We start from the raw sequence: 10584 nt of genomic DNA, 5'->3' as shown, positions 1-10584 counted from the left end.
TCCCCAACCACTTTAACCCAACCTCTTCGACTAAAAATTCTTTTGTGAGGGCCATTAAAAAAATGTACATTGCAAATGTCAAAGAAAACTTTCCTATCTGATCCTAACTAACCTGCTTAGCAGCATGTGCTCCTATCGGGCCCACCCTCCACAATATCCCCTCTTGTGGCATGGCTGGCACTGCTTCCTAGCTCTCCAGCTGCTCAGTCTTAGGGTTTTTGGTTTCCCACTTTCTCTTCCTTCCTTTAGATGTTGGTGTGCCTGAGGACTCAGTCTCAGGACCTCTCATTTTGTCTGCATCTCTATACCCAGGTGTTCTCATGAACTCCCACAACCTCAAAGCAAGCCTGCAGGGTGAAAACCCCCAAACAAATATCTCCTCATCACACATATAATTTTCTACCTTGGGCACATTATCTGTGTCCATGTTTTCTCATCTATAAAATGGGGGTAATATTATCTACATCTAGATTTGTTGTGAGGAATAAATGAGTTAATTCAAGTAAGTATTTACAACAATGCTTGGTACTTGATTAACCTTCACTTAATATTTCCTACTATATAATTATTATTATTACATAGTAATTATTATGTTATTATAATTAATATTGTCAGTATCACAGGGCATTGCTTCATGGGTGCCTCATAGGAGCCTTAAACTTAATGCCCTGGAAGATGGAAATTATTACCCTTGAGCTTCTCCTAGTACGTTTATGCTTTCTCCTGCTGGATCTCCTGGCTCAATGCAAATTAATATTATATACTCAAATCAGAAATAATTAATTTTTCCTTTCCTTTATTCCAGAAACCTGATCAGTTAGGTCTTATAAATTATGCTTCACTTCAAATTGATTATTCTCAAAACTAACTGCTAATTCCTGGAATCAAGCTTTAATTATGCCTGCATTTCTGCAATAGTCTGCTAGCTGACCTCTTGACCTAATGCATTGCCCATACAGTACATGGCCTGAGTATTCTTCCAATGCCCCAATATAAGATATCTGTGGCCCACCATTACCCTCAGTGTAGAGTGCAAACTCTTTAACCAAATCTGAAAGGTAATTTGTAATGTGAATCCCAACATGTTTCAGGGCTTTTGAATCAGTGTTTCTCTCCCTTATCCCCAGAACTAACTCCTGTTCAAATGATAGCACACCTGTCACCTTGCCAACCAAATTTTCTGATTCTATAAATCAAGATTAAGTACCCATCTCCTTCATTAAGTTTATCTTTAAGAATTTTGTTCTTTCTGGTATTCTTGTAAATGAAATTGTTTTCTCAATTTCTTTTTCAGATAGTTCATTGTCAGTGTATAGATACACAACTGATTTTTTTATTCATTGATTTTCTATCCTGAAAAATTATTGAATATGTTACTTTTAACAGTTTTCTTAATATTTAGGGTTTTCTGTGTAGTAAATCATGTCATCTACAAACAGGTACAATTTACTTATTTCTTTCAGATTTGCATGCTGTTTGTTTATTTTGCTTAATGACTCTGGCTAGGACAACGAGTACTCCATAGAATAGTACTAGTACTAGTACTATTCTCCATTGACTAGTCCTAGCCAAAGTAGTTTCAATGTATTCAATGTAGAATAGCACTAGTAGAATAGTACTACTAGTATTCAAGAACAAGCATGAATGAGCATCCTTGCCTTGTTTCTGATCTTAGAGAAAAAACTTACTTTTTCACCAGTGAGTATGATGTTAGCTGTGGAATTTTCATACGCAGACTTTATAATGTTGAGGTAATTATTTTCCCATTCTTAGTGTTTTGAATTTATATCATAAAATGGCATCAAATTGTGCCTTTTTTTTCCTACATTATGTAAAACAGTATAATGGATCTTCAAAAAGTCTAAAATAGAATACCATATGATCTAGTTATTCTTAATCTGAGTAAAGATTTCCAAAAGATTGGAAATCAGGAACTTTCCAGAACATTTGGTGTGAGATGATGTAGAGGCTGCCTGAGCTGCAGACAGCAACACACTCTTTCCCATTCCCCTACCATCGCCTCAGGCTGCTCACAGGCTGTAGAAATGGTGAAAGCCACTTACTATGATGTTTTGGGATTCAAACCCAATGCCACCTAGGAAGAACTGATGAAGCCTTACAAGAAACTGGCCTTGAAGTACCATCCTCATAAGAATCCAAATGAAGGTGAATATTTAAACAGATTTCTCAAGCTTTGAAGTGATGTCTGATGCAAAGAAAAGGGATTTATATGACAAAGGAGGAGAACAAACCATTAAAGAAGATGAAGCAGGTAGTGGTTTTGGCTCCCCCATAGACATCTTTGATATGTGTTTGGAGGAAGAAGAAGCATGCAGAGAGAAAGAAAAGATAAACTCATTGTGCATCAACTTTCACTAACTTTAGAAGACTTATATAATGATACATTGATAAAGCTAGTTCTGTAAAAGAATGTGATTTGTACAATTGTGAAGCCTGAGGTGGTAAGAAAGGAACAGTGGAGTACTGTCCCGATTGCTGAGGTATTGGAATACAAATAAGAATTCATCAGATAGGAACTAGAATGATTCAGCAAACTCAGTCATTATGCATGGAATGCCAGGGTGGTGGGGAACAGATCATTCCTAAGGATAGGTGTAAAAGCTGCAGTGGAAGAAGATAGTTTGAGAGTAAAGAATATTCTAGAAAGTTCACATCTACACAAGCATGAAAGATGGCCAGAAGATAAGATTCCCTGGTAAAGGAGACCAAGAACCAGAATTGGAGCCAGGAGATATTGTCATGTTTTAGATCAGAAGAACCATGATTCCCCCTATGACCATATTGTTTTTACTAGGCAAGAAGATCTTTTCATGTATATGGACATACAACTGGTTTTAGCACAGTGTGACTTCCAAAAGCCAATATCTACTCTTGACAACTGAACTATAGTAATCATCTTTCATGCAGGTCAAATTGTCAGGCATGGAGATATCAAGTGTGTGCTAGATGAAGACATGACGGTTAATCATCGGCTGTATGAAGAGGGTTATCTAATCATTAAATTTAAGGTAAACTTTCCTGAGAATGGCTTTTCTCCCCTGAAAAACTCCTATCTGAGAGTAAGGAAGTAAAAAATACTGATGAAATGAACCAGGTTGAACTGGTAGATTTAGATCTAAACCAGGAAAGGCCGTGCCATTACAATGGAGAAGCTTCTAAGGATGATGAACATCATCCTAGGGGTGGTGATCAGTGTCTGACATCTTAATGGGGTCAGTGAATAATGCTCACTGTTGGCATTTTATATGCAGTAGTGAATGAGTTAAAGATTATAATCAGTATGATCGTTACTTGCAATTTTTTAAATATTCAGCTGTAGTAGTATTTTAAAGTTAAATGAAGAATAAACAAATATCAAAGCTCAAAAGGAAGAAAGAATGGAAATCAGAATCTTGAAGAAACAGTAGCATCCCTACAATCATCGTTGTACTGTTCACAATATCCAAGATGTGGAGACATTTAAATATCAATGAATAAAATAGTAAAATTCATAGCATCAAAATGTGAAATAGGGGAGGGGAGATGGGAAGTTACTGATCAACACACATAAAGTTTAGTTAAGTGAAATGACTAAGCTTTAGAAATCTACTGTACCCATTTCATATGACCCCCACACTCTAGGTTTTTTCTTTCCCATTATTTGTTACATATGAGGGGATAGTGTTTGCAACTTCTAGAGTAGTACAAGATATAACAGGTGTTCAGTTAGCGTTATTGATTGAATTAATCAATTGAAAACAACTAGTTAAGCGTCCGTAATAACAATAAAGGCACTGCTCAATCTTGCTTTCTGTGGAAACCCAAGGGGTGAAATGGTCTTATAGTAATTACTCTCATTAGAGTCGATTAGAATTTTGCAAGTCATGTCTTCCAGCAGTTCCTCTTTCTACAATTCTGAAGACTACCAGCAGGTGTCAGTGGAGACTTTTTTAATTTAAGATTAAAATTAGGTCTAGATTTATTTTTCATTTTTTGACAAAATCATTCTGATTTGCAAGACAGTATATATATTGACCAAATACAATTAATTAATTGCCGTTTTAATTCTTTTCTACATAAATCTAGTGTAAATATTGTGAATGGAGTCCTCTATTCAGGCTACAGTTTCTATAGAATCAGGATGGAAAAGAAAGGAAAAAAGAAGGTTCAGAAAACTTGTTAGCAGGCCACAGCATTTTCAGAGACTCCCACAACCCTTAAACACTGCCTAGTGTCTCCTTCATGTAAACTCTCTTGGAGTGCAGAGGAATCTGCTTCTTTAAAAATATACACTCTGCTTATTGGGAGTTAATTTTTGTTTTTGTTTTTGTTTTCTTTTTATATATTCATTTTTTTATTTTTTACATCATTGTTCATTTTTAAACAATATTTGCTTCCCTCCACCCCCTCAGGTGCAGTCCCCATAGAGTTTCCTTCACCAATACACCTGTGCAACATCACCTCAGTCCCCTGTGCTCCTCCCTCCCTCTTATTGGAGTTAATTTTTGCATGGATCTTCCTCTGCATATGTTGACAGCAAGAATCAACCGTAAGGAGAACTACTGCAGACATCAGCTTTCACCACCTACCCAAAACAAGAGTAACTGGAGTCTCTGCCTCTGTGTGTGTGTGTGTGTGTGTGTGTGTGTGTGTGTACAGTAGGGGGAGGTGGAAGGAGAGCAATTCATTATTTAATCAACAAAATATAAAAGACCCTAATTTTATATTTTAGAAAAGAATTGAAAATATGATTGTAAGACATCAAAATGTCCTCATAATTTGTTTACCAGCTTGTGAACAATGACTATATTTCTTAGTCAAGGAAATTTCTCTTTTTACAAAGTGGAAAGAGGGAGAATGTTTTCTAAACTTCTAGCCTGGAAACCCAAATCTCCAGTTTTTTCATCAAATTAGCCCTGCCAAGAAAAATATGAAAAAGTATTGGGGAAAAATCAGAGGAAGTCCTCAGTCAGTCTTACCGTTAGCCCCGCCTTCTGTGCGCTGGCCCCTGCCTTATAGGAGCATTTGAGCTGTGAGATTTCCCAAATGAAAATGGCATTTGAGGTGTGTGGGGTGTAGTTTTCCCACTCAGTGTAGCATTTTGGTTGAGGACATTTTAAATAGTCCAATATGTATGTAACAGAAAGTCAACACGGTGTGTCAACACATTCAGTGACAGCTGCCTCTGAAAAAGGCATTGCCACATATATTTATGTTGTTCTCATCTGACACTAATCGAGTACTATAAACATCAGCTTACGGAGAGGCTTCATTTAGTTAGGCTGCTAGCCAAATATGGGGGAAAATATTCCACCAAACATATCGGTGATTGTTGTCCTGAAAACTAAGTGTAGATGCTGCTAAGTGCATTGTCCTAGAGTTACTGGAAGGCTCCTGGCTTCAGTGCCATGGCCATGAGACACATTTATTTCTGTTCGCTGAATGCACCCTCATTGTTCCCTGAGAAATTGCTCCATTTGGCACTTATTCCAGTTTCAATGATCATGTGCTGGGAAAGGAGTCTTGAGTTTTCTTGGTTTGAAGAATCTTTGCTGGTCAACATGGAAGGAAAGCTCAGCCTTAACCTCAGTTTTCTTCCTTTTTTTTAATGAAGGGGTTTTCAAAATGGCCGTACTTCATTCAAATCATAGCCCACTGCAAAATGGAAATGGCAAAGCTACCAAGTGACTGCCAGATAGAATCATGATTCTCATTTTAATGTCTTACTTGTTGACTGATGACAATTTGAAGATTTTTGAGCCAACAGCATGAGTGGCTTTTTAAATTTCACTTTCATCTTTCCTCATTGCATGACCTTTTATTTGGGAACATTGATTGCTTTCTGCCATTTGCTTAATGATTTTGACTTCATCACTTTGGGCATCAGATTGGAGTAATAAAAGGAACAAAAAGTCACATTGTCCTATTCCTAGTGATATAAACAGGATTGCATGAAAACTAAGGCCAAACATAAGTATTCAAAAATGCAAATGCATTTTAGAACGGATAATAAATTTTAGGAAAGCTGCTATGTTGTTTTCAATTTGTGCTGACATTAAATTTTGACTCTTTGGGAAAAGAATAGGAGTACAGGTAGACAACACTAATCAACTGCTGTCCAGCCAGTTAGTCTCATGACACATGTGCTGTGTGCACTTGATCCCAAATGCAGAAATTAATTAGTGTAGGGTATGTGGAAAATAGATGGGATCCTATGACAAAAGAATTAAAGTTTGGCGTAGAAGAGAGAAACCCTGTAATTATTGTAAGACAGACCCTGCAACTATCAGTCTTACTCATTACATTTCTCACAGGATGGTTTCTGCTGTTTATTCTGCCAGTAATTTGATGAGTAGACTGTGTCCAAGGTTCTGGTACATATTGCCATATGGATTTACATGTTGTCATGCCCAGGCTCTTGTTTTCTCTGAACTTCTAACATTAATTAAAAAGAAAGGGGGAATGCAAGTATAAAATATGTTCCTTAACATGTTCCAAATTACTGTTATACATGCCCCCCAAATCACTCATTTGAACATACTAGAAATTTTGTATGACATTTTGGTATAACAACTTGTATGTTAGCTACAAAGACTTTCCCAGGAGAGTGAAGAGCAGGAAAAATATTTTCTTTGACCAATTTGTCTGTGGATAGACTCATCCTTCAATCCTGTAGCCAAAGAGAAAACCAATGGCACTTCTTACACTGGTCATCTCTGATGCTTCCTGCAGATCCCTCGTCATCCTGATCTGTGTCCCAGGAGGCAGACTTTATAGAGTGGTTCAGTGAACACCCGTGTCCTCTGACTTCTGGTTGGATTTGGCCAAATTGGGTGAGGAGTAGCATGGCCAGGAGATGAGAGGAAATAGAAGGTTGCAGTTGAGGATTTATTGTGGGCTCCTAGAGAACCTCTGTGGGTGGCTGATTTGCCTAACCTACAACTCCTGTTTGGCCACCCTCTCTACATAGAATTCCCTTCCTCTTCCTTCTCAATCTCTCTCTCTCTCCCCCTCTCTCCCCTCCCCCACAACCTCTCCTTGACCTTCTCTATTAGAAATGGGGATCAAATGGAGTCCTAGAAGTGGTTACTTGCTTCAGGGTATTGTATTCCCCCTATTGTTTTCTTGGACCTTGCCCATAGGTTTGCTAATTGCCTCTTTATTAAATGCTCTTTGAGTTATCCTATCAGCATATGTTGCCTCATTCTGGTTAGACACTGTATGTTACATCTACTGGAGCAGTTAATGCAAAGTTACCCATTAATGCAAGGGGAAAATTTCCTTTGTAATAAACTCTGACTCCATTTTTCATGTTTATAGACAGTTTCAAGCCTTAATCTTCCCTCTTTCTCTCTGACCCCATAACAAGATAAGCTGATAAGAAAGCCTGGGTACTCGCCCCCTTGATGGCAGGGAGTTCAGATCACACAAGTCCTGGCTGTATGTGGAGCCTTTGCTGTGGCTCCATCCCCTAACCACAATGAAAGCCACGACAGTGCCCTTGTTACTGCTTCTTTAAATCATTTTAAGGGCCTCCCCTGGTGGTGCAGGCGGTTGAGCGCAGTGCTGTGAAACTGTCAGCAGCCTCTGCAGTGCTGGTTCGATCCCGGCCACCGGTGAGGGTCCCACATGGCACAGCAGACCTCTCCTGCCTTGCCTGCTGCTCCCCTCAGCAGTGTATTTCGTCAGTCTGCCTGTTCTGTTCCCCGCTCTGTCTCTGGTGGATCCACTCACCCTCTCATGCATCTGGCCTGTATCCCGGTTCTTGTATAAATAAATAAATATTTTAAAAAAAATCATTTCAAACCTGCTTATGGGATTACCCCACTGTCCCCTGAAAACCTTGTTATGTGAGTCATCAACTGTTTCATAATCCTTAGTCACAGGTGGCATCACTAGTCAGGATATCTATACCAAATTTTGGGTAGGGAGGGTGCATTTTGTACTTGAGGGGTAACCACAGTAATCTTCATCTATTAACTGTCAGTGAAAACTCACTGACACAAATACATTCAACACAAATGCAACCATGCAGTTAGCTAACAGAAGGAGCAAGTGTGTGTGCTGCCGGTAGCCTGCCATCCCAGTCTCCAGCCCACCCCAGGGACCAAAGGAGGGGAACCTTGCCCTTCCTGGCCTGTCTCCCTCATGAATGCCTCTCACTGTGATCTCAGTGAGTGTTCAAAGAGATTTATAAAGGAAAACTTTTGGCAGAATGAGATTTTTCTTATAGATCAACTCTATAATCTAACTGCCCCACCCCCAAAAAGATCACACAACCTCCACCTATGCTAACTCCTTCAGGATTTACTGAATATTTGCTGTTTTCAGTTAAGGCTGTTTTTACCTGTAAATAATTAAAATGTACATTAGGAGCTTAAGTAAAGAGAGGAGATGGCTGGAAAATAGGATAAATGGGCTGTAGGGCCTGGGGGTGCAGCTGGGCCTCACCAGGAACCTTCCTCTCTCCCCTGTATTTCTGGATCCCTGTGAACTATTGTATTATGCAACAGACTGACAAACTCACCAACTGCTTTCTGCCTTGGAGCCTTCCAACAGCCCTTGGCCAGGCAGGACACTGGCTTAGCTAACTTCTGCTTAGCTGGCACTTTCTCTGGGATAACTTTCTCTGCCTTGGACTTCCTGTAGCTCACACTACAATGTTTGGTGATCATCTGAGAGATTCTTGATGGTCTCCCTTGCTTAGCAAAAAACCATATGAACTTAAACTTCATAGTTTAGAGTTGCAAAATAAGACGATGCCCAGATAGATGTGATTTTTCATATAAATAATGAATACACTTAAATATAATTATATCCCACACAATATTTTTATATTCTAAGCCTGACAACCATTTCAGAATTTTGGTCAGCACCTAACATGACCTGGGACACAATGAATATTCAGCAAATACATGCTGGATAAATGAATGTGGATCTGCTGAGCTGCCTGCGATACAGAAGGAATGAAATCCAAGCAGGGGAGAGGATCATCGCCCAGTCAAAGGCAGGAGCACTCGTTGTTCACACACATCGCTCACAGTTCGTCCTTGAGTTTCAAATCGAGTGTCAATTAATAGAGGCCAATTTTACAAACAAATTAAATCATTTCTGGGAATCAATTATGTAAATGTTCAAGGACACAATCTAATAACATAATGATAATGAAGAAAACCAGAGAGAGCATGTGATAATGACTGTGATGATCCTGTGTTTCCTCCTCAAATGAGTTTTGGAGAAATACACTCTTAACAAAAGTTTTACACAAGAGCAAGGAAAGTGTTAACTCTACACTTTTGAATTCCACGTGTTCAGATTCTACCTTGAGTCCTGGAATTTATGGAGTCTGGAATTGTGTTGAAATATGTTCATGATGCATTGCATTTAATCTACCCAACAGCCCTAGGGAGCAGCAACCTCTCAAAATCGAGGTTTTGATACTTAACTGGTCTGAGCTCTCAGATCAGAGGCCTCAGAGTAGATGCGTTGATTCTAGACCTGCCCTGAGAATTGCCAAATCATGTGACTTAGCATCATTCTTGACTTTTTAAGACATAATAAATCACATATAAAATGCCCATTAGGACTTTTGTTAATTCAACCATCAATGAGCAAACACTATTAGGGTCATTACATTGAATACAAATTAGAATGTAATTGGTTTTTGCATGATTAATGAGAAAAAGTATGGGTTGGCAGGGACAGTGTGTACACTTGAGGGCCTCAATTTGGCACAAAGGTATTTGAGGTACAGAAAAATGTTGGGGCTTTGCTTCAGGAAGTGTGCTTTGACCTCCTGAACCTTACAGTTCTGCTTTTCTAATTCCCAAGGTTTGTTCTGGTACAAGCTCAGTCTCAGTTGACCCAGCCCTCACTCTCTCTCTCTTCCACATCAAAGTCGTGTGCTCCACACCAACAGTTCTTTCCTCCTGACACTTGTCTTGAAAACAGGTTTCTCTGCGCTGCTCACCTTCAGCCACCTCTAGCCTTTGATCTCCCATCCATTCACTTGCTATCTGACCAACTTCTCAAAGCTGACTTTTTGCTCCAAAGGAGCAGGACTCCAGTTTTTGTTTGCCCAGAACTCAGTAATTCCAGCAGAACAACTCCTATATGGGATATTGCTCTAAACACTGCACCATGGCTTAGTGCCACAGCCCCCACAACACCACCACAAGCTGGAGCATGGAGGTGGGGGGGTCCTCTCTGCAGGAACCTAATGGAGCAAATCTATAGAAGCAAGAAAACAGCGCATGTACTCCATGAACAAAAATCATGCTGAGTTTCCTTCTTTAATAAACAGCTTTAGTAAGCACCTTGTGTCCTCTCATGTGAGGAATAACATTGTGTTTTTAATTTTTTATTACAAATATTATGTGTAATTGTTTTTGTGATGAATAAATTGATTCCCTCAAATTACCTTGGGGCAGGCTGAACACAGGATCAGAAGGTCCGTTCCTATATAGTTCTCTGAAGTAGAATAATAATTCTATCCAAAGAAAAATATCAGCACAGGAAATATTATGTGGGGTTTCTTTTTGTTTCTAAACCTTTTTTTTTTTTACCCTTTTCCTTGAGGGTAAA

The 10584-nt window shown here is 39.1% G+C and overlaps 1 pseudogene; it reads left to right on the top strand.

Annotated features, from left to right (window-relative positions):
• Positions 1 to 2045: 2045 nt before the first annotated feature.
• LOC119252912 (dnaJ homolog subfamily A member 1-like) lies at positions 2046 to 3229 on the top strand (annotated as a pseudogene).
• Positions 3230 to 10584: the final 7355 nt, after the last annotated feature.

Source organism: Talpa occidentalis, unplaced genomic scaffold, assembly GCF_014898055.3.
Source record: "Talpa occidentalis isolate TD23 unplaced genomic scaffold, MPIMG_talOcc4v2.1 talOcc4.2, whole genome shotgun sequence".
Classification (NCBI taxonomy): domain Eukaryota; kingdom Metazoa; phylum Chordata; class Mammalia; order Eulipotyphla; family Talpidae; genus Talpa; species Talpa occidentalis.
Note: the sequence above shows the minus strand (reverse complement) of the source record. Positions and strands in the feature narration are given on the sequence as shown.